We start from the raw sequence: 25,618 nt of genomic DNA on the forward strand, positions 1-25,618 counted from the left end.
GAAAGACATTAATTTGTTGTTTCAGTTAGTTGTTCATTCATTGGTTGCTTCTTGTATGTGCTCTGATCAGGGATTGAACCTACAACTTTAGTGTATTGAGATGATGCTCCAACCAACTGAGCTACCTGACCAGGCCCACCAAACTTTCTTCATGACCTTATGCCAAAAGAAATATGTGCTATTCCTCTCTGCCATTTGTTATTTGTATTATAATGGGAACTAATTAATTCTCTCTGAAACTCAGTTATCTCATCTGCTTAATGGGAAGACAATGTGTCCTAAAAGAATTACTGTGAGGATCTACTAAAAAAAAAGTGAGAGAAATTTATTTGCAAATATAATTGAAACAAAAGGTACTAGTGTTATAAGGGCATTTATTATTTTCCCCAAATTAAAGAAAATTTCTTAAAGCATTTACAGATTTTTGAAGCAAATAATATATAAAATGCTGGTTCTAAGCATCAGACTTCCATGAAGGAAAATCATACATATTGAAATATATTGTATTTAAGTAAAAATGTCATTCATTCAACAAGCATTTATGAAATATCAGCTTATTCTGGGGATAGAATGGTGAGAAAGATAGAAACAACCCTTTCCCTTATCAAGCTTATTTCTAAGCAGAATCTGTAAGACAGGGATCTTTGATACATACATATATTTCTGGCCCTCCCTCAGAGTTGTTGAATCATAATCTCTGAAAATGAAATTTGGAAATCTACATTTTCGAAATACATCATGAGAAATTTGTAGGCACACTAAAATTTGATGTCAATATTCTACAATTTACAAGAGAGTTTCCATGGAGTATAATTTGTGTTATTAGTGGGCAAAGAAAGTGGGGGCTGTGTTTCTTTCACCTGTTGTTTATGTGGCAATTCCAGTTATCAACTGGAAGGAGTGTGGCATCACAGTGGTCAAAACTCAGAAGTTCTGTCACAGAAATATTGTATTCAACAAGCTAAATAATAAAAAAAAAATTTATTCAAGACTATGCAATAGAGGAAGTAGATTTGTCTCAACTCCACTGAAACAAAGGTGAAAGAGTAATTTTAGGCACTGGCATGAGCCGGTTGAAAAGTACTGGAGGACATTAGTGGGGAGGATGGTCGCTTAGTGGTTATTGATTTAGGGCTCCTATCTTCTCCCAGAGACTGGGACACCAGCGCACTTTCTTAAATGATTACATTTCAAAGGCATGGCTCTCAGTTCTTTGAGAAACATAGGTTTCTAAATTGTAAACCTGGAGAGAGGCTGAGAGAAGATTTACTTGTCAAAAAACCAGAGGAAAAATTTACAATTTCAAGTTTTCCAAGTAAATGTTCTAGAAAATGGGAGATCAGGGATCTCAAATCAATAAGAAATCTTCTAAGTTTAGTCAAGCTGAGGGAAATGTTAAGATGTGTTCTTGGTCAGCATAACTGTCTCTAACTAAATCTGTGAACTTGAACAGTCTATCTTCCCTCTTATGGCCAGGACAATAAGAGTGTTTGATTACACAGTTTCTATTAAACTTCAATGTGAAAAGTCTGTGCTTCAAAGACTGCTATTTAGCCACATGCACTGTTATTACCGATTTTTAAAAAATATTGTAATAAAATTGTAATAATTTTGAAAATTTTTTGTAAATAGTCTCTGAACCTCCCCAATGCTCCTGGACCTTCCCAATATACAGTCAATGCTTCCAGGATCTTCTTCAATATCACAGGCATGTCCATCTGACATTGGTTATTAAATATTTTGAATATTACTTATCAGCTAAAGTTAGTCAGATAATAACTCCAGGAAAAAAACATGGCATTAGCCAAGAAGTAAAGTTTCTAATATTTATATATGCTATGTTTCTCTGAGAATCGGTACTAATCATTTTAATAGCAATAGACCCTCAAAATGTCTCTGATATTTTATAATATTTGTATTTCCAGACATTAAAAAAACCATATTTTTTCTTTATGTTTAATTAAAATCTATTGATTTTCATCAATGTTCAGGAGACCACAAATGAATTAAACTATTGTTTCTTTTTTTTAAATTTTATTTGGAAAATTAAATATAATAGGGTGACATTGTTCAATAAGAGTACATAGGTTTCAGGCAGACATTTCCATAGCATTTGAACTGTTGATTGTGTTGTATGCCCATAATCCAAAGTCAAATCATTTTTTTTTATAATAATTTTATTTTTTTAATGGGGTGACATCAATAAATCAGGATACATATATTCAAAGATAACAAGTCCAGGTTATCTTGTCGTTCAATTATGTTGCATACCCATCACTCAAAGTCAGATTGTCCTCTGTCACCTTCTATCTAGTTTTCTTTGTGCCCCTCCCCCTCCCCCTTTCCCTCTCCCATTCCCCCCTCCCCCCTGTAACCACCACACTCTTATCAATGTCTCTTAGTTTCACTTTTATGTCCCACCTACATATGGAATAATGCAGTTCCTGGTTTTTTCTGATTTACTTATTTCGCTTCGTATCATGTTATCAAGATCCCACCATTTTGCTGTAAATGTTCCGATGTCATCATTTCTTATGGCTGAGTAGTATTCCATAGTGTATATGTGCCACATCTTCTGTATCCAGTCATCTATTGACAGGCTTTTTGGTTGTTTCCATGTCCTGGCCACTGTGAACAATGCTGCAATAAACATGGGGCTGCATGTGTCTTTACGTATCAATGTTTCTGAGTTTTTGGGATATATACCCAGTAGAGGGATTGCTGGGTCATAAGGTAGTTCTATTTTCAGTTTTTTGAGGAACCACCATACTTTCTTCCATAATGGTTGTACTACTTTACATTCCCACCAACAGTGGATGAGGGTTCCTTTTTCTCCACAGCCTCTCCAACATTTGTTATTACCTGTCTTGCTGATAATAGCTAATCGAACAGGTGTGAGGTGGTATCTCATTGCCGTTTTGATTTGCATTTCTCTAATAGCTAAAGAAGATGAGCATCTTTTCATATATCTGTTGGCCATTTGTATTTCTTCCTGGGAGAAGTGTCTGTTCATGTCCTCTTCCCATTTTTTTATTGGATTGTTTGTTTGTTTGTTGTTGAGTTTTATGAGTTCTTTGTATATTTTGGATATTAGGCCCTTATCTGAGCTGTTGTTTGAAAATATCATTTCCCATTTAGTTGGCTTTCTGTTTATTTTGTTATCAGTTTCTCTTGCTGAGCAAAAACTTCTTAGTCTGATGTAGTCCCATTCATTAATTTTTGCCTTCACCTCTCTTGCCTGTAGTGTCAAATTCATAAAATGCTCTTTAAAACCCATGAGTTGAGTACCTATGTCTTCTTCTATGTACTTAATTGTTTCAGGCCTTATGTTTAGATCTTTGATCCATTTTGAGTTAATTTTTGTACAGGGGGACAAACTGTAGTCCAGTTTCATTCTTTTGCATGTGGCTTTCCAGTTTTCCCAGCACCATTTATTGAAGAGGCTTTCTTTTCTCCATTGTGTGTTGTTGGCCCCTTTATCAAAAATTATTTGACTATATATATGTGGTTTTATTTCTGGACTTTCTATTCTGTTCCATTGGTCTGAGTGTCTATTTTTCTGCCAATACCATGCTGTTTTGATTGTCGTGGCCCTATAATAGAGTTTGAAGTCATGTATTGTAATGCCCCAGCTTTATTCTTTTTCTTTAGGATTGCTTTGGCTATTCGGGGTTTTTTATAGTTCCATATAAATCTGATGATTTTTTGCTCTATTTCTTTAAAAAATGTCATTGGAAGTTTGATGGGAATTGCATTAAATTTGTATATTGCTTTGGGTAATATAGCCATCTTGATTATATTTATTTTTCCTAGCCAAGAACAAGGTATATTCTTCCATCTCATTATAACTTTTTTGATTTCCCTTAACAATGGTTTATAGTTTTCATTATATAAGTCCTTTACATTCTTTGTTATGTTTATTCCTAAGTATTTTATTTATTTTTTGTTGCAATCGTGAAGGAGATTATTCTTTTGAGTTCGTTCTCAATTGTTTCATTGTTGGCATATAGAAAGGCTATTGACTTCTGTATGTTAATTTTGTATCCTGCGACCTTACTGTATTGGCTTATTGTTTCTAGTAGTCTTTTTGTGGATTCTTTGGGGTTTTCGATGTATAGGATCATATCATCTGCAAAAAGTGATACCTTTACTTCTTCTTTTCCGATATGGATGCCTTTTATTTCTTTGTCTTGTCTGATTGCTCTGGCTAGAACCTCTAGTACCACATTAAATAAGAGTGGAGAGAGTGGACAACCCTGTCTTGTTCCTGATTTAAGGGGGAAAGCCTTCAGTTTAGTGCCATTTAATATGATGTTAGCTGAAGGTTTATCATATATGGCCTTTATCATGTTGAGATATTTTCCTTCTATACCCATTTTGTTGAGAGTCTTAAACATAAAATTGTGTTGTATTTTATCAAAAGCCTTTTCTGCGTCTATTGATAAGATCATGTGGTTTTTGTTCTTTGTTTTGTTGATATGGTGTATTACATTAACCGTTTTACGAATGTTGAACCATCCTTGAGATTCTGGGATGAATCCCACTTGATCATGATGTATTATTTTTTTAATATGTTGTTGTATTCGATTTGCTAGTATTTTGTTTAGTATTTTAGCATCTGTATTCATTAGAGATATTGGTCTGTAGTTTTCTTTTTTTGTGCCATCCTTGCCTGGTTTTGGTATGAGGGTTATGTTGGCCTCATAAAATGTGTTTGGAAGTATTGCTTCTTCTTCAATTTTTTGGAAGACTTTGAGTAGAATAGGAACCAAGTCTTCTTTGAATGTTTGATAAAATTCGCTGGTATAGCCGTCAGGGCCTGGACTTTTATTTTTGGGGAGGTTTTTAATGGTTTTTTCTATTTCTTCTCTACTAATAGGTCTGTTTAGGCTTTCTGCTTCTTCTTGACTCAGTCTAGGAAGGTTGTATTGTTCTAGGAATTTATCCATTTCTTCTAGGTTGTTGAATTTAGTGGCATAAAGTTTTTCATAGTATTCTACAATAATTCTTTGTATATCTACGGTGTCCGTGGTGATTTCTCCTCTTTCATTTTGGATTTTGTTTATATGAGTTCTTTCTCTTTTTTCCTTGGTAAGTCTTGCCAAGGGTTTGTCAATTTTGTTGATCTTTTCAAAGAACCAGATCCTTGTTTTATTAATTTTTTCTATACTTTTTCTGTTCTCTAATTCATTTATTTCTGCTCTGATTTTTATTATCTCCTTTCTTTGGCTGGTTTTGGGTTGCCTTTGTTCTTCTTTTTCTACTTCCTTAAGGTGTGAAGTTAAGTGGTTCACTTGGGTTCTCTCTTCTTTGTTCATGTATGCCTGGAGTGATATGAACTTCTCTCTTATCACTGCTTTTCCTGCATCCCATAGATTCTGATATGTCATATTGTCATTTTCATTAGTCTTTATATATCTTGATCTCTGCACTTATTTCTTCTTTGACCCATTCATTTTTTAAAAGTATGTTGTTTAGTATCCACATTTTTGTGGGATTTTTTTCCTCTTTTTTGCAGTTGAATTCTAGTTTCAAGGCTTTATGATCAGAAAATATGCTTGGTACAACTTCGATTTTTCTGAATTTGCTGATGTTGTTTTTGTGGCCCAACATATGGTCAATTCTTGAGAATGATCCATGTACACTGGAGAAAAATGTATACTCAGTCACTTTGGGATGAAATGTCCTGTAGATGTCTATCATATCCAGGTGCTCTAGTGTTTTGTTTAAGGCCACTATGTCTTTGTTGATTCTCTGTTTGGATGACCGATCTAGAGCCGTCAGCGGTGTATTGAGGTCTCCAAGTATGATTGTATTTTTGTCAGTTTTTGTTTTAAGATCAATAAGTAGCTGTCTTATATATTTTGGTGTTCCTTGGTTTGGTGCATATATATTGAGAATTGTTATGTCTTCTTGATTCAGTGTCCCCTTAGTCATTATGAAACGGCCATTTTTGTCTCTGAGTACTTTTGCTGTCTTGTAGTCAGCATTATCAGATATAAGTATTGCTACGCCTGCTTTTTTTTTTGGATGTTATTTGCTTGGAATATTGTTTTCCAGCCTTTCACTTTGAATTTGTTTTTATCCTTGTTACTTAGATGAGTTTCCTGTAGGCAGCATACAGTTGGATTTTCTTTTTTAATCCATTCTGCTACTCTGTGCCTTTTTATTGGTGAGTTTAATGCATTTACATTTAGTGTAATTATTGACACTTGTGAGTTCCCTATTGCCATTTTATATCTTGCTTTCTGTTAGTTTTGTGTCTTGTTTGATCCTTCTCTTTTGTTTTTCTATCTTTTGTTTTTATTTGGTTGTATTCCATACATCTTTCCTCTGTTGCTATCTTTTCTATCTCATGTGCTTCTGTGGTGGTTTTTTCAATGGTGGTTAACTTTGAGTAATGAAAAGGGTCCCTACCCTGTTCATTGTAGCGAACTATTTTGTGAGTACTTTTGCACTCCATCGTCCTTTGCTACTGTTAATCTCCATCTTCTCCCCCCCTTTCTTTTTGGTGTTGTCACAGTTTAAATTTGGTTTTATTGTGTTCTTCCCTGGAGCTTTTACTTGTGGCTCTGTTTTTTTTTTTTGTTTTTTTTTGTTCTTTGTATCTGATTGGAGAACCCCCTTTAGTAATTCCTGGAGTGGGGGTTTTCTGATGATAAATTCCCTCATCTTTTCTGTATCTGTGAATGTTTTTATTTCTCCTTCATATTTGAAGGATAACTTTGATGGGTATTGTATTCGTGGCTGAAAGTTCCTCTCTTTCAGGACTTTAAATATTGGGGTCCACTCTCTTCTAGCTTGTAGAGTTTCTGCTGAGAAATTTGATGATAATCTATTGGGCCTTCCTTTATATGTTGTATTCTTCTTTTCCCTGGCTGCCTTGAGAATTTTTTCTTTGCTGTTGATTTGTGTCAATTTCATTATGATATGCCTTGGAGTAGGTTTGTTGGGGTTAAGAAAACTCGGAGTTCTGTTTGCTTCTTGAACTTGAGGCTTTAGTTCTTTCCACAGGCTTGGGAAGTTCTCATCTATTATTTGTTTGAGTATGTTCTCCATTCCATTTTCTCTCTCTTCTCCCTCTGATATACCTATTATTCTTATGTTATTCTTTTTGATTGAGTCAGATAATTCTTGTAGGGCTATCTCACTTTTTTTAATTTTTGAGTCTCTTTCTTCTTCTCTCTGTTGTGCCTCAAGTTGCTTGTCTTCTATTTCACTAATCCTCTCTTCTATCTGACCTGTTCTATTAGCTAAGCTTGTTACTTCGTTTTTCAGCTCGTGAATTGAGTTTTTCATCTCTGTTTGATTTGTTTTTATAGTTTCAATTTCCTTGGACATATATTCTTTGTGTTCATTGAGTTGTTTTCTGAGCTCCCTAAATTGCCTTTCTGTGTTTTCTTGTATATCTCTGAGGATTTTTAGTATTTCTATCTTGAATTCTCTGTCATTTAGCTCGAAGATTTCCAATATATTAAATTTTTTCTCCATATTTTTTCCTCATCTAGCTGTGTTACCTCTCTTTCTTTTGTATCCATGTATTCGATCTTCTCTTCCTTAATGGCATCTGAGGGTGGTTTTGTTGATAGTATTAATGAGATTTAATAAAGAATAAAAAGTTAAAAAAATAAAAAATTGAAAAGAGTTGTTTTTTTAAAAAACTTAGTAATGAAATAAAGAAAAATAAAATAAAATAAAAATTTAAAAAAAAGGAAATTATCCCCCCCCTCCTTTTTTCCTCTCCTCTCCTCTCCCCTCTTTCTTGAGAAAATCTTGTGGTGAACTGTGAATTATAATACGCAATGCCTGTAATGGGAGGCCTGAATTGGGGAAAACTAATAAAGGGGCAAAAAAAAAAAAAAGAAAAAGAAAAAAGAAGGGCGTATGGACCCACAAAAAGAAAATCAGGAAAAAATTTGGATCAAGAATAAAATGATTTGCTTTTAGGTGTTGGTTGACTAAGAGTTATGATGAGAGGAATAAGAGGAAAACAGAAAAATGGGGGGGGGGGAAATTAAAAAATTACTATTGTATTTAGTGGAACAAGAACTAGATAAAATGGAGAGCCAGGGATGGGAGCACTGCTAGTGAGTTAAAAAGGTGAAGTAAAACCCCCCCCAAAATGCCACAAACATAAGTTTGAGTCCCAGATAAGATAATTTGTTTGTTATTGAGGTTTGAATGAGAGGAGATGTAAAGGAGAAAGGAAGAAACTAATATAGAGGGAGAAAAGAAAGAGAGAGAGAGAAATAAAAGAGGGAACCACTAAAAGAAGAAAAAAGAAAAAAGAGGAGAGAGAGAGAGAGAGTTAAGGGTTTTGGAGTGCAACCCTCATAGAGAGAAAGGAAGAGAGAAAAGATAATGGGAGATGTAACACTTATGGATAGTGTAGTTCAAGGAGAGGAGAGAGTAAGACCGGCAGAGAGTTAATCAGCCAAATTGGAGGCGGAAAAAAAATATCAAGAATGAAGATAAGAGAAACAAACGAACAAATATAATAAAATGGGATAGGTTATAAAGTCTGCAGATTATTCTTGATTTTGAGAGGTTATCTTCTTGCTTTTTCTTTTCTCTCCCTCTTCCTGGTCGGTGACTCTGTACCCCAGGTTCTGCCCCTTTGGCACGCTCAGGTAGAGGTTTGCAGTTGATAAGTCTCTATGGCGATGTAATGTATTGTGCTTTATTCTCGTTGGCAGTCGAGGCTCATTAGAATTTATAGGCTCTGACAGTGAGAGAGTCCGTGTTCCTGGAACCTTTCTCCTAGTCTTTCCTTCCTCAATTAGTAGCCTGATAATCCAGCTATGGGGTTGCTGCTGCCTCTGCCTGGATAGTAAGAGGCTCAAAGAGCTGGCAACTCCCCACTCTATTTCCACTCAGCACAGGGCTCTGGGTAAGGCTCAGTCAGTCAGAGCTGCTAGCATAATCAGGCAGGCTTTCCGCCCACTCAAAGACCTCTGGCTCTGCCACTCTGTCCGGTAACACAGGCTGGCGCCCACTTCCGGGGCACTTGGAGGAAACTCTCGCTCACTATCTATGCGTGCAGACCAGGATATCCGGCCAGCGATCTCATGCTCTGAGTGAAACCCCCAACCGCATGGAAAAGTTGCAGCGTTGGAATTGGCTCTCGCTCCGTCCCTGTGCACGGCTTTTGCAAGGCGCTGGGGTGGCCCGAGATTCCGCTTTGGCCCACACAAAGGCCCCTGACTCTGCCCCTCTGTGCGATAACATGGGAACGCACTGCCGAGGCACTCAGAGGAATCTCTCGCTCACTATCTGCGCACGCAGACCAGGATATGAGGCCGGCCGCGTTTCCCTCTGAGTGAATCCCATACCAGCACGGAGAAGTTCCACTGTTGGAATTAGTTCTTACTCTCTCCCGTGCGCAGCTTTCCCAGGATGCTGGGGCTGCCCAGAGATTCCGTTTTCGGCCCTCAGAAAGGCCTCTGACTCTGTGTAAAGCCAGTAGCCATGGCCATCATCACAGCCGCCCGGTCCATGCAGGTTCACATTGGATTCGGACAGTTGGTAAAGAAACAGCGGAGCCAAAAACTGATGGGCCATACTCTTTAATTCTAGCTTGTACCCGGCGGGCAAGTAAAAATACACACTGGGCTCCAAAACCCAGTCACATTCAGTGCTCACAAAGCCAATGACTTATCCGAGTTTCCTAGAATCAAAGGTTTCTAGCTCACCAGACTTATTCACCTCTGTTCCCCATCTCCTTCCTTATCCCAAATACAAACTCTACACAAACTGGCATCTTACTCAGCACTCCACCATCTTGGCTGCTTCTCCTGGCCTCCTCCACGTGGCCTTTCTCTGCTCTCCTGTGCTCTCTCTTCTAATGATAATCTCAGGAACCAAGGAGCAAACTCTCGTTCCGTCACCATTTTATAGTGTAGAAATCCAAACCCTTAATCCAATATACAAAACAGGGAAGTCTCTAATACAAAGTCACTTCTCCGAGGCATGATTGGATTGTACCACCCCACATCAAAAAGGGTGGGGAAGGCTTAATCCCAAAACCAAGCCCCAGGCTACAGGGATTCGGCCTGCCCACAGAGACACACATTAATATCACCTGGGCAACGGCCTCCACGTGGGCAGTGCCACTTTAACAAAGTGAGCATAATACATTTTATCTGCCCAACAATCCACCCCTATGCTCACTTTACTACCCACAATTTACATCACCGGCATTCCTGTGCAAGGAAATTAGGCACATTACACAAAATACAGCAGCACAAATCATACAGTTTCAACAATCACAAAGGTACACTTCACCAGTCTCTGAGCACTTAGCCCAAAGCGCAAAATGTCCTCGGCCTTCTCTCTAGCCACGGGAAAAGCTTCCCGGGGCAGGGGAGTGCTTCCAGCAAAGCCACCCCCCACCCCCATCAGGGTATTACACATTGTCCAAAATCCATAATCCGTAAGTCCATCCAACAAAGGAGCGAATTTCCACTCCAGTCCTAGTCCAGGAAATCAGTCCACGCACATGGGGCGTCAGCCACCCCCTTCATTCCTGCCATCCTGGCAGGTCTTACACTGTCCCAAAGAGGAGCACGTGGCAATGGCAGTCAGCATTTCCATCTCTGCTCCAGAGAGCATGACAGCGTCCAATCCTATATCCCAAAATCGCAGACCTACCAGGGCCATACTAGGTGCTGCTTCCAGCTGGGCTTTCACCTTCTGGAGACTGCGGATTGCAACTCCAGCCCGATTCTCCTCATCCTCCAAAGAGGAACTGAAAACACTAGGTCCCGCTGCCGGGCTCGAGCCCCGGGCTGCCGCCACCTTCTGCTCCGCAGACGTTGCAACTCCGGACCGGGCGTCAGCCTCAGCCTCAGCCTCAGCCCTGGCCTCCTGCCGCTGCTGGCTCTCTGCAACATCCAGGGCAAGCTGCAACTCACAAACCTCTGAATCCTTCTCCAGCATTTGCTCCATTTCCAGGTGAATCTCGAACACCTGGTTGGCCTCCTCCTCCAGCATTTCCTCCAGCTCCAGGGTCAGCATCGGTTTCTCCTGTGTTTGCTCCAGCTCCTTCCACTGCTCGGTTTGCAGGTCCCAGGCAGCCTCTTCCACAGAGCTCTCAATTTCCTCACACATGGCTGTAAAAGTCAGCCAGCCTACGATCCCCAAAAGGACAGCCATGGGGAACCCTAACACTAGCCAGTCCTCTACTCCACCACTCAAAGGCTCCTTGCCGATCTGTATTGAATCCTGCCACAGACTATGCCAAATGTAAAGCCAGTAGCTATGGCCCTCATCACAGCCGCCCGGTCCATGCAGGTTCGCATTGGATTCGGACAGTCGGTAAAGAAACAGCGGAGCCAAAAACTGATGGGCCATACTCTTTAATTCTAGCTTGCACCCAGCGGTCAAGTAAAAATACACACTGGGCTCCAAAACCCAGTCACATTCAGTGCTCACAAAGCCAATGACTTATCCGAGTTTCCTAGAATCAAAGGTTTCTAGCTCACCAGACTTATTCACCTCTGTTCCCCATCTCCTTCCTTATCCCAAATACAAACTCTACACAAACTGGCATCCGGCAGGATATGAACCTGCGCGGGGAAGTAAAAATACACACTGGGCTCCAAAACCCAGTCACATTCAGTGCTCACAAAGCCAATGACTTATCCGAGTTTCCTAGAATCAAAGGTTTCTAGCTCACCAGACTTATTCACCTCTGTTCCCCATCTCCTTCCTTATCCCAAATACAAACTCTACACAAACTGGCATCTTACTCAGCACTCCACCATCTTGGCTGCTTCTCCTGGCCTCCTCCACGTGGCCTTTCTCTGCTCTCCTGTGCTCTCTCTTCTAATGATAATCTCAGGAACCAAGGAGCAAACTCTCGTTCCGTCACCATTTTATAGTGTAGAAATCCAAACCTTAATCCAATATACAAAACAGGGAAGTCTCTAATACAAAGTCACTTCTCCGAGGCATGATTGGATTGTACCACCCCACATCAAAAAGGGTGGGAAAGGCTTAATCCCAAAACCAAGCCCCAGGCTACAGGGATTCGGCCTGCCCACAGAGACACACATTAATATCACCTGGGCAACGGCCTCCACGTGGGCAGTGCCACTTTAACAAAGTGAGCATAATACATTTTATCTGCCCAACACTCTGCCTCTCTGTGGGGTAACACGGGCACCCACTCCCAGGGCTTAGGGAGAAATCTCTCGCCCACTATCTGCGCACGCCGACCAGGAGATCGGGTAAAATGGCTGCCCTGCTTGTCTTTCTTTGTTTGGGTTTGGCACGAGTGTTAGCTTGTATTGCCCGGGTTGCCACAGGATCAGTTTTTCCTCGGCTTGGATCTCCGTGCCACAGCCTGGTTCAGCCGTTTGTGCCGCGGCTTGGATCTATTCACCCCCTTTGCCTGCCTCAGTTTCTATATTCACAGATCCCAGAGAAAGCCACCCTGTTTAGGTTAGTGAGGAAGGCGGAGCATTTCTTATTCCCTATTTCCTTCGGGGTTTGGTTATATATTTAGCCAATTTTTCGCTCGACCATACCTTCGGATGTATTGCGAAACATCTGGAGGCTCCAAGGATAAGTTTTTCTGTTTCTGGTTGAAGATCTTGTTGAGTTTTGGGGGAGATTTATCAGTATCGCTTCCTACCCCGCCATTACTCTGACGTCATCTCCCAAATCATTTTCCATTACCATATATTTGTCCCTCTTTACTCCCTCCTCCCACCCCCTCTCTGACACATTCCCCTCCCCAGTAACCACTTTACTTTTATCTATGTCTATGAGTCCCTGTTTTATATCTCACCTATGTGTGAAACCATCTAGTTCTTAGCTTTCTCTTATTTATTTCACCTACTATAATGTTCTCAAGGTTCGTCCATGTTGTCATTAATGGCAATATGTCATCATTTCCTATGGCTGAGTACTAGTCCATTGTATATATGTATCACATTAATTCTTCTAAATATCTCAGCTCTAATCCATCACCTAAAATCAGAATTAATCAGGCATTCTCTTAGCACTGTATAGATCCTCCTCCCTTTAGTAAAATAAGAAAGTTAATATTAGACACTTGTCCCAAGAAGACATACAAATGACAAACAGGTTTATGAAAAGATATTCATCTTTATCCAGGCATTTATTGAGGAAACTTTGGTTGTTTTCATGTCTTGGTCACCGTGAATAATGCTGTGTTGAACATGGGAATGCATGTGTCTTTACATATCATTGTTTTCAAGTTTTTGGGTAGGTACCCAAATGAGGACTTGCTGGGTCATATGGTAGTCTTATTCTTAATTTTTTGAGGAACCACCATACTTTCTTACATAATATACATATATACCAGTTTACATTCTCACCAGCAGTGAATGAGGGTTCCTTTTTCTCCACAGCTTTCCAACACTTGTTATTACCTATCTTGTTGATAACAGCCAATCTAACAGGTGTGAGTTGGTATCCCATTGTAGTTTTCATTTGCATTTCTCTAAAAGCTAATGAAGATGAACATCTTTTCATAAACCTGTTCGTCATTTGTATGTCTTCTTGGGACAAGTGTCTAATATTAAATTTCTTATTTTACTAAAGGGAGGAGGATCTATACAGTGCTAAGAGAATGCCTGATTAATTCTGAAATTCTGATTTTAGGTGATGGATTAGAGCTGAGATATTTGGAAGAATTAAGACCATTTTTAGTAAGGTACATTTGAGGACGGTTTGCTTAGATAGAAGAAGATGATTTAGCGGACCCATTAGAATTCTATTCAAATATTTAAATGTTTTTCATGTGCAAGAAGAATTAGACTAGTTCTGTATAGCCTCAAGGCCTAGAGCAGCCTCAGTGGAGAAAATCTACAGGGATATTTGAGGTTAATATAAGAAATAATGTTTTAAAATCAAGAGAGCTAATGTAAATTGCTCTCTTCTATAATTCTACAGCTTTGTGCCAGAGCACTGACTTTCAACAATGAGTTGTCAGGGATTAATTCATTGGAATTTCTCACCAAACTATAAGATTCTGGACAAAGACAGCATGGGATTCATTCCAGTATCTGTTGACTTTTTTCAGTATATACTGGATTTCAGTTGATGTGTGTCAAGTAAATGAATTAGTAAATAAAAGTCTTTTTTTAAAAATAATGTTCATATTTAGTCTGGAGGGCCCATTAATGAATATATTATAGGAGAAGTCCAGGCATCAAATACTTCTTTAGACTAGATGGATTAGCAGAATGCAACAGAAAAAAATCTCCTTATATTAAAATTCCTTGAAGGCCTTTGGATGCTCCTTCCGCATCTGGACTTCAGCAACCAGGTAGGTTTACACGGTTCAGCTATATGTAATGACATCTAGAGAAAGTCTTTAATTCAGGTGCTGATGAAGACACCAGTGCCCAGTTGAGAACATATAAATAGATCTTTAAGAATGAATATTTCCTCTGGATTTACTGTTCAGTCAAATATAAGTACTATAGTTAGGCTCTGGTATAAACTTGTAGTCTCTCTCATTATGGAAAGAGGAAAAAATCTTTCCTGTCCAAAATTGCATAGTGAGTGGTTTAGTTTTGGTTTGCTTACTGATCATATCACTCTTTAGAGTAAGCCTAGCTACTGCCGACTGGTCAGAGTAGGTATACAGGGTGGAACAAAAGTAGGTTAACAGTTTTGAGAATGGCAAACAAAGCTTATTTTTATACTTTTATGAATTATTTTACTACTTTCCATACAAACAACTTTAAACCTACCCTGTTTAAGATGAGAATTATTTTCAAGTCCTGATCTAAGGAAATCCTCTATTAACCTTTCTAGTGTGTGTTATTTCAAGCCTTCCTATGTTTATCTGTCTCTCCTGTTATGAACTTAAATCATCTAGGCTGGGATAATAACATTGTGAAAAATAGGCTTTGACATCATTTCCAAATAATGTTTGCTAATATGATTCCTCAAAATTCATTTTAGAATGACTATTTATCAAAATTTATTCTAAAATTAATAATTTCCTTCTGTCAAATAGCATACTCTTTTAATACATACTCAGATTTCTGATTAGGGACTACTACTGTTTCACAAAAATAGGACTCTTTCTCTGGTATGCGCTTGTTTTATTGATACATATCCTGAGTCTTTGGAGATGAGAGGGATGCATAAACTCTTCTTGTGGAAAAAAAAAACACTTGGGGTCACACAAAAAATGCATCTCTCACTGTGCAGAAGTGGCAGCTCAATGGCACATCTGGTTTCATGCCAAAATCTACTCTACTCTCCTGAGCCTTCAATCCCCAGAGTCCAGATAGTCATCCTATGGCAACATTACATGGACATTATGGCTCATTATATTCTTTCCAGCTGTGAATCTTTAACTTGATCTTTATAATTTAACAAAGGAATAAATGAAGTCAGGAGGAAGAGGCATGATTATTGCTACAGGTATGATGACTTTTTAGAAAGATGCACCAAAATAATGGAGATTTCTATTTGGTTTTAATTCTACTAATAGCTTTTATTTTATTATTATTATTATCTGAATTGGTGCTGCCACAATTTGGTTTTACACTTTTTCATTTTATACCTAACTAGTCTCCTTACTTGTTCAGTGTTCTGGTTGAGTATCATTTTCAAATATATTAAGTGCGGTTATTAAATAGGAACTCTGAACAAAGATAAATGACAACCAAACTGTGGTTTTTTTCCTCTATATTATGGGTAACTGCCTCTAAATCCTGAGCATAGTCAGGATATATTTTGTCAATCAAGTTCTCTGTGTCTGTTGTCTTTTTCAGTATGTCATAAAAGGAATTTAAATTGATTTGACAGAATTTGTTTTTCACAATGCCAAGGAAATTTTACCCAGTAACCCATGATTTTCTAGGTGCTTGTAAATTGATTTTTTGATAATATAGTTCAGCAAGTTTTCAACTAAGTAGTGATGATGACAGGTCTATAATTTTTAGGGTTATCTTTTTTGTTGTTATTGTTTAAATCTTCCCTATCTGGAAATAAGAAACCCGCTAAGTATTACACTTAATTATCCCAACATAGTTGAATCTCCAAGTCTCTTTTAAATTAAAAAATGTTAGTTGACTGTTATTCATTCACTTTGGCAAACTCTTGAAAAAAATGTTATAAACCACCAGAACTTGTAGTTCAGAATGTAACCAGTTTATGAAATTAGTATTTCAATAACATCTTTGTATCACACTGTATTTTTTTCAATTGTCATATTATAACTGTCTATATTTTAAGCTTTCAAATAAGACTTATGAAACTTATTATTTGAAGACTAGCTAAACTCTTCAGCTATTTATGATTTATAGTCCTTTCATGTAAGAAAATTCATTGGTTAAAGATATAATAAGTTGCCTGACCTGTGGTGGCGCATTGGATAAAATGTCAATCTGGAACACTGAGGTTACCAGTTTAAAACCCTGGGTTTATTAGGTCAAGACACATACAGGAAGCAAATACTATGAGTTAAATCTTCCCATTTCTCTACCCCACTCCCCTCTCTCTAAAAAATAAATTTAAAAAATTAAAATTAAAAATTAAAAAAAGATGTATGTTTAAGATAACATTAAAATGTATTTCTAGCATAGGACTCATTCCAAAAAATAGTCAACATTGCTCTGAATAATATATCACTGTAATAATTATATATCAAAACTTCCAGCCTGAAATAACATCTATTGGAAAGACCAAATAAAATCAGATGATTAATTAGCATATGTGATTATAGTCTCTGAAAGTTTAATAAAGTCTATTGAAATAATATATAACCTGAAATATATAAAATAAATTAATCTAAAAAAACTGTGGTCTTCTATAGTTTATAGAAGATAACTAATATTTTAAAGAACTCTTTGGATATCAATCACTTCACTTAAATACTGCTAACAATTTTAATAATACTTGACCACCCAGATTCCATTATAGATAGGACTGGCTAGGAGGTGCAATTCCACCCACTAGAACAGGGGTTGGGAACCTAAGGCTCACGACCCAGATGTGGCTATTTTGATGGCTGCATCTGGCTCACAGACAAAGCTTTAATAAAAAAAAAATCTTTAAAATATAAAACATTCTCATGTATTACAATCTATTCATTTCCTACCACTCATGTTCATGGTTGCAGGTGGCTGGAGCCAATCACAGCTGTCCTCCTAGACAACACCAAAATTTTATTGGATAATGTCTAATGTACACGGGTTATTGTGAGGTCAGGAAGTAAACTTCCCTCCTTTTAATCAAGCAGTCAGCTAGCTAATTGCAGAAACTCTTTTGACAAAAATGATGACTAAAAGAAAAACAGATGAGGAGTTTCATACTTTTCAGCAGTAATGGACAGAGGAATTCGCCTTTGTGGAGAGAGCAGGTTCTGCAGTGTGTCTAATATGCAATGATAAAATTGCATCGATGAAACGGTCAAATATAAAGCAGCCTTTCGAGGCCCTAGCCAGTTGGCTCAGTGGTAGAGCACCGGCCTGGCGTGCAGAAGTCCCGGGTTCGATTCCCGACCAGGGCACAGAGGAGAAGCGCCCATCTGCTTCTCCACCCCTCCCTCTCTCCTTCCTCTCTGTCTCTCTCTTCCCCTCCCGCAGCCGAGGCTTCATTGGAGCAAAGATGGCCCGGGGTGCTGGGAATGGCTCTATGGCCTCTGCCTCAGGTGCTAGAGTGGCTCTGGTCACAACAGAGCGACGCCCCGGATGGGTAGAGCATTGCCCCCTGGTGGGCAGAGCATCGCCCCCAGTGGGCATGCTGGGTGGATCCTGCTCGGGTGCATGCGGGAGTCTGTCTGACTGTCTCCCCGTTTCCAGCTTCAGAAAAATACAAAATAAATAAATAAATAAATAAAGTGGCCTTTTGACACACACCATACTACATTTGTATCAAAATATCCAGCAGGGGACAGCAAGAAGAAAGCATGTCAAGAACTACTGTGCAGAGTGCAAGCTAGTCAGCAGCAACTCCGTGTTTGGACACAACAAGGTGACTGGAATTTGGCTAGCTTTGCTGGTGCTTTAGCAATTGTGAGAAACGGAAAGCCATTCACAGATAGGGAGTATGACAAAACATTCATGCTTGATGTTGGCTATGAACTTTTTGACAACTTTTTGGATAAAGACAAGATAATCAAATGAATAAAAGACATGCCTTTGTCAGCAAGAACTGTTCATGATTGTACCATCATGATGGCAAATCAAATTGAGGCAACACAAGTGAAGGACATAAATGCAGTACCATTCTTTTCTCTCGCTTTGGATGAGACAACAGATGTAAGCCATTCATCCCAGTTCAGTGTGATTGCAAGGTATGCTGTCGGTGACACACTATGTGAGGAAAGTCTTGTTTTGCCTATGAAAGAGACAACAAGAGGGGAGGATTTATTCAAGTCTTTCACTGAGTTCGCTAAAGAAAAAAAAACTACTGATGGATATATTTATTTCGGTGTGTGCTAATGGTGCTCCGTGCATGGTGGGGAAAAACAGAGGATTCGTAGCACTTCTTTGTGAATATGAAAAGAGACCCATCCTAAGTTTTCACTGCATCCTACATCAGGAGGCGCTTTGTGCTCAGATATGTGACAAGCAGCTTGGTGAGGTGATGTCGCTGGTCATTCGGGTGGTCAACTTTATTGTTGACCGAGCTTTAAATTATTGCCAGTTTAAAACAGTGCTGGATGGAGTTGGGAATAATTATCCTGGTCTGCTTCTGCACAGTGTGCGTTGGTTGTCAAGAAGGAAGGTGCTCAGCCATTTTGCTGCTTGTCTGAGCAAAATCCAGACTTTTCTTGAAATGAAAAACGTCGAGCATTCTGAGTTAGCTAACACTGAGTGGCTCCTGAAGTTGTACTATCTCGTGGATATGACTAAACATCTGAACCAGCTCAATGTGAAAATGCAAGGCATTGGAAATACAATGTTATCCCTTCAACAAGCAGTGTTTGCATTTGAAAACAAGCTGGAACTCTTCATCACCGACATTGAAACAGGTTGTTTACTACACTTTGAAAAACTGGGAGAGTTTAAAGATGCTTGAACAGCAAGTGACCTTGCTCAACATCTTGATCTCCAGCAGCTAGCAGGCTTCACATCTAATCTCCTTCAGTCATTCAAAGTGCGCTTTGGAGATTTTTATGAGGGCACTCATTTTTTTAAGTTCATCATCCATCCACAGGAATGTGCAGCGGACAGCGCCGACCTGAGTTACATACCTGGTGTCTCCATCAGAGATTTTGAGCTACAAGCTGCTGACCTGAAGGCCTCAGACATGTGGGTGAATAAGTTCAAATCACTGAATGAAGATTTGGAAAGACTTGCACAACAGCAAGAAGAATTGGCAAGCAAACACAAGTGGGGAGAAATGAAAAAACTTCAACCCGCAGACCAGCTGACTGTCAAAACTTGGAACATGCTACCCGTCACATACCACACATGGCAGCGTGTGAGTATTGCTGTACTGACAATGTTTGGCTCTACATATGCATGTGAGAAGTCTTTCTCACATCTACAGAACGTTAAGACCAACCTACGATCACGTTTAATGGATGGAAGTCTCAACACCTGCATGAAGCTTAACCTCACCATGTATCAACCGGACTACAAAGCCATCTGCAAAACCATGCAGCACCAGAAGAAGCATTAATGGTATGAAGTACTTTATTCATCATTGGTTAGCAACAGCATAACAACATTATTAAAAAGAATTCAGAGACTTATTGTACTTTAAAAGTGTTGGTCTTACATAAAATGTACACATTTACTTATATTTAGTGTTAAACATATTGTATGGCTCTCACAGAATTACATTTTAAAATATGTGGAGTTCATGGGTCTCTCAGCCCAAAAGGTTCCCAACCCCTGCACTAGGAGGTAGTCAGGAGTTTCTGGGGAGGAAACTAACAGAAAGTTTCACCCAGAGAAAACATTGGGTTCTTCTTTCTTAGAATATAAATGCATTTTTTGCAGGTGTGTGGCACTTTCTTGTAAACTTGAGGATGAAAGCCAAATACTCAGACAGATAAAGGCTGATGACATCGCCTTTCCTGGACCACGTCTGAATTCCTGTGTGTATGAACCTATCATGGTATGGTTTTCTGTTTAAGCACTGGCAGGAATTTCTGTAATTTGTAGTCATATAAAATATTAATGGATTTCTAAATGTTAAGAAGTACAGTGGTTTCCAAACATTATTTTAGTCATAATATGATTTCTTTAAATTACTTCATATATATATATATATGAAGTGTGTATATATATATATATATATATATATATATATATATATATATATGAAGCATTGCTTCTAAGTTGAGGGTCAGGTATTAAATATAGGTTTTTCTTCTAAGCACTCTTGACTGTCTTGCTTTAGAAAAATAAATAAACAAGGGATTCAAATTAAAATAAGAATTGGTTGTTCACTAGGGTTTGCATTACAGGCCAGAAAGAGTGGAATGCTCATCAGCCAGAACTGAAAACAACCACACTCTTGCACAGACCACACTTTCAGCTTTCTCTTTTAGGTGCAGTCAGTCCAAGAACCACCCCTTACCTCTGAAAACTGCCTGTGTTTCTCTTAAAACAAGTCTGGTAAAACCCAGGTAGTAAGATGAAAGCTCAGGATACTTAGTACAAAAAAGGAAATGTTTACCTTACAGTTCTAAGTTAGCAAATATCCGAAGGGCTAAAAGAGATTCTAATAAAACATACTTGAGAGAGGTCTTTGTCTTTGTCCAGAGAAACATTAAGGGCTTCTTTGCTAAAACTCCTTTCTTGAACTACTGGGAAGCAGTGCTGTCTTATTGGGAGAGGCTAATATCTCCACCATTTTCCCCAGAAGAGGTCTCATAGACTCCCTGCACCAGCTAGATCCCTACAGAGCACATTTTGTAAATTGTTGACATTACCTCTGCTTTACTGAGTAAGTAATAGCACATCTTACGGGGGGGGGGGGGGGGGGGGCATCCTGCCACAGATTAAACCTGTTGTTCTTGATAGCTTGAGAAATGGCCAGGTTTCCCATAGTATAAGGTGAAGAGTTAATTAAAAGCTATCTCTCCCAGGAAGTAAGAATCTTGGGAGTGTCTAAGAACTGTGTCTATAAACTCTACAATTCAAGGAGAGTAATCCTATTCATGCTTTCAAGATTAAAAACAATATTTACTTATTTATTGATTGTAGAGAGGGGCAGGAGAGAGAGACATCAATTTGTTGTTTCACTTATTCATGCATTATTTGTTGTTTTGTATGTGCCTGACAAGAAATCAAACCCACAAACTTGGCTCATCAAAGTAATCAACTGAGTTACCAGGCCAGGGCCTTAAGATGTTTTTTAATTGATACATTTCTAGATCTAGGGAGTTAGGGTGGGAGTATAGAAAGAAAAACAGTGTTTCTAAATCTCTGGGATAATTTTGCCGAAACCAGGCTTGACCAGCACCAAATAGGCTGGGTTTTGCTATAGGAAGTGGCTGTGTGTGTGAACAAAGTTGTTCTGAGGATTCTGTTCTGATGATTTTCTCCCAAACATTGCTGTAAATAGACACGAACCTGGAACTCATTTGGACCAGAGCAGAGCACTCGGTACTTGTCATTGAATTCTGGCCAAACCATCATGGATGGCTTTGCCGACAAGAGCAGGCAGGTTGCACGTTACTGACAAGTGCATCTTTCCCCCAAGGAGTCCCCCAGCCTCACCCTGAGCAGCATCAGGACTTGCACCAGGGACACTTCATTGTGGACCCTTATCACCTGAGTCAGTTCCCCAAAATGGGACCTAGAGTATTTGGACTCACTTCTTAGCCTTCAGGTTTCCAAAAAATGTAAAAATGAAGAATTTATAAATTTTCTAGTATCACCATGGCATTCAGGGAATGAACCGGGGCATATTCTTTGAACCCAAAACCCTATAAAGGACCACCCAATTTATGTTAGTATAAAGAAAGCAAGACCCTGAGAGAGAAAGTGGCTTGACGGAATATCTTTAGGTGCACATTGTCTACACTGAGCAGGTAGCCCTCAGCTTTTTGGAAATTTTCTAAGACCATAATTTAACTATTTAATTCCATTTCAATCCTTTGACTCTGAAAATCAAATCTATCTTAATAGTTGACCTGTCTCACTCAAAATTCAAAATAATTTCAGTTTTGTAAGTTCAAAATCAATTGATAATCTTAGAGAAAAGATTTAAATATGTTTTGATTGGTTTTAGTGTTAATACTGGAAGGAGATGTCCTGTTGGATGTTATTTTTGGTACTACATAAAGAGATTATTCTACTACGCAGTTGTGAAAAAGAAGGAAATTTTACCTTTTGTGACAACATGGATGGACCTGGAGATTATTATGCTAAGTAAAATAAGCCAGGCAGAGAAAGAAAAATATCATATGATCTCATATGTAGGTGGAATCTAATGAACAAAGTAAATTGAGGAACAGAATAGAGGCAGAGGCGGGGTCACAGGGACCAGAGGGACAGCTGTCAGAGGGAAGGGGGATGAGGGGATGGGATCAGAGAAGGTAAAGGCATTAATGAAACTATATACATAACACACAGATATAGATAACAGGACAGCAAGTCCTAGAGGGAAGGGGGGAAGGGAGTTGGGGGCGGGGGCAAAGGGGGTATAAAAAGGGACACAGGGGTGGGGAGTGAGGGAGTTATATTCAGTGAGACACTTGAATCCATGTAAATACAATAAATTAAAAATTAATAAAAATTAAAAAAAAGATTATTCTGATATTGTGAAATACTTTCAAAGTTTCACATATTCTCTCTAAGAAGTGATGTGTACATCTATCTCAGGTCAGGGAATTAGGGGCCCTGTTTTATCCCCAAGGAAATAGAAATGCAAGGCCATTTGGTGGCTGAATAAAAAAATCTAGGGCAACAATCTCCATATTCAGAGACCTAGTTCTGTATTCCTTGCTACTACACTAACAGCAGCACATTTATGTCCATTTTATTATCACACCCATCCTTACCACACAGTTCTCAGTCTTTATTGCATTTACTTACTGAATAAGAAGGTGAGTTTGATGTTTAAGGTGATTATTGTTCATTGCCTAGGGGCAGAACCTTAAATATTCATTTGTCTCCTTACTCACAGAATTTAAGCAATATCCGAATCTCTCTTCATGTCTCAGGTGAGCTAATATTTGCATTATACAACGAACTACCAAATTCCCATTGCCCCTGATTTCATTGTGTTTGAGGGGAGAGGAGGCTTGGAGGGTGGAGCCCTGGGGATTGTTCCTCTGCTTGCAGTGCCAATATAAAAATTCTCTTCACCAAGAAGCCTATTTTTTTAATTGATTTTTAGAGAGGCATGAGGCGGGGTCAGGGGAGGGGAAGCAGAAAACAGCAACTCATAGTAGTTACTTCCTGTATGTGCCTTGACCAGGCAAGCCCAAAGTTTTGAACCAGTGACCTTAGCGTTCCAGGTTGAAGCTTTATCCACTACGCCAACACAGGCCAGGCCAAGAAGCCTATTTTAATTGATTCTATCACAATAATCACTTACCAGTGTGCTTTTTATACTTTCTGATTACTATTTACCTAATTTTCAATGATATGTTTTTCTGGATTTTTTATTGCAGTAAAATATGCATATTACATAAAATTTATTATTTTTAAAATTTTTCATTTCAGTGGCAATAAGTACATTCACATTAGTGTGCCATCACCATCACCATTTATCTCTAGAATTTTTTCATTATCCCAAACTCCAAAACTGAAACTCTGTACCCATTAAACAATAATTCTCCCTTCTCCTCACCACTCAGCCCCTGGTAACCACTATGTGGTTACCATATATTTGTCTTTTTGTAACTGACATCTTTTACTTACTGTCTTCACATTTCATCCCTGTAATAGCCTGAGCCAGAATTCCCTTCCTTTTTAAGACTGGATAATCTTTCATTGTATGTATATACTGCATTTTGTTTATTGTTTCGTTGATGAACATCTGACTTGCTTCCACCTTTTCAGTATTGCGAATATGCTGCTCTGAACACAGGTGGACAAATATCTGTCTGAGTTTCTGCTTTCAGTTCTTTTTATATATTCTGTATGTGAGAGTGGTAGAAGCTTCCTACGTGACACAGCATCAGCTTTGTGCCAAATAACAGGTATTGTCTGGTACCCAGCCTGTGTGAGATAATCCATAAAATATTTAGTGAATATCTTCTTTTATTAAATACTAATTATCCACATCCTGCGGACAGTTTTCTAGGAGGCTGTGAGATAGGTCCCTTGAGAATGAGTTTTTGTTCTATAGAATTTGGAAACAAAAGCTGCTTCAATCAGCCTTTACCTGGTAAACCTTGTAAACTGAGTATCCAGCACAAGCAGGGGTTATGGTCGAGAGGGCACTCCTCTCCTTCATGACTCACTAAATAATGTAGCTCTCAGAGCTATGAGAGATTTGGTGTCTTGTAACCGCTATCTAGAGACGTATGTCCATCATGCTTGATGTTCATTAGTTAGATGAGATCAGCGAGATAAAGGACTGTTAAATTTGTGTTTTCCTTTAATGGATATGTAACTGTGGTAGCCGAGTCACGAGTCACAGAACAGGAACTTGACAGAAAAGGACATGGCGGTAAGATAAGCTTATTTCAAATATACTACTTTATTAAATTCTTTCAATAACTTGTCTTAGCAAGGTGCTTTGTCAGTTCTCTTAATAAATGGGAATAAGGACATACAAGACAGAAAAATAAATGTACTATGCCTCTATTTTTCTTCATGTATATGAATTATGCATGCATCTTATTAGGGGCAAATTAAGTAATGTACTAATTTTAGATATATTTTCAGAAGGAAATCTAATGGATAATCTGTTTTGATGAAGTTAGAATAGCCAGAAAAAAATTTAATGAAATTGGCAATATCTAATATTAAAGCTTTAGTTGGATTTTTTTTGTTTCGAAAATGCCATTTCTTTGAAACTCTTAACTCATTTCTTTCACATTCTTATCAGGTAGCTGTCAGCCAAACTAATTAAAATTTACCTTTGCCAAAAGATCAACTAGTTTTTTTGACAAACATTTTTAGTGACTCTCTTTAGGACTTTTTCCTCCAGGGTGGGTGTGAGGCGAATGTTGTCTGAGAATATTTCAGAATCACAACAAAAATACTGATTCTTGGTTTATAACCAAAAGAGAAAAAGAAACTAAGTTGCATTGATATTAGTGTTATAAACTAAATACTACTTTAGATTCTTACCCTTTTGGGGATGTGCTAGTTTGACATATTTTCCTAACCATAGCTTACTTTCAGCAGTCGCAGGACTGAGGATTTCCTTGGCACAGAATCTGGCTCAATGACAACATAAGTTTGGCAGGTTCTTGAAAACCTTTTTGTTTTGTAGTTTAAAACTGCAGCTTGCTGATTCTGATACGCTTCACCATCTTCTTATGTTCTGTCATCTTGTTGGGATCATTAGCTAGTATTTAAGGAGTCTAGTATATTGCAAAATATTTTTCCCCTTTAGGCATATAGCTGTGGTTACCAATGATGAGACACCAATACTTAAAAACAATTTTATTCCACGCTTCATTTTTATTTTACCATGATGTCTATTCTTTTATTCTTTAATTGGTGTAGCCTTCATTTTAGTTAACAAGAAATTGTCCTAA

Source organism: Saccopteryx leptura, chromosome 7 (genome assembly GCF_036850995.1).
Source record: "Saccopteryx leptura isolate mSacLep1 chromosome 7, mSacLep1_pri_phased_curated, whole genome shotgun sequence".
NCBI classification, from domain to species: domain Eukaryota; kingdom Metazoa; phylum Chordata; class Mammalia; order Chiroptera; family Emballonuridae; genus Saccopteryx; species Saccopteryx leptura.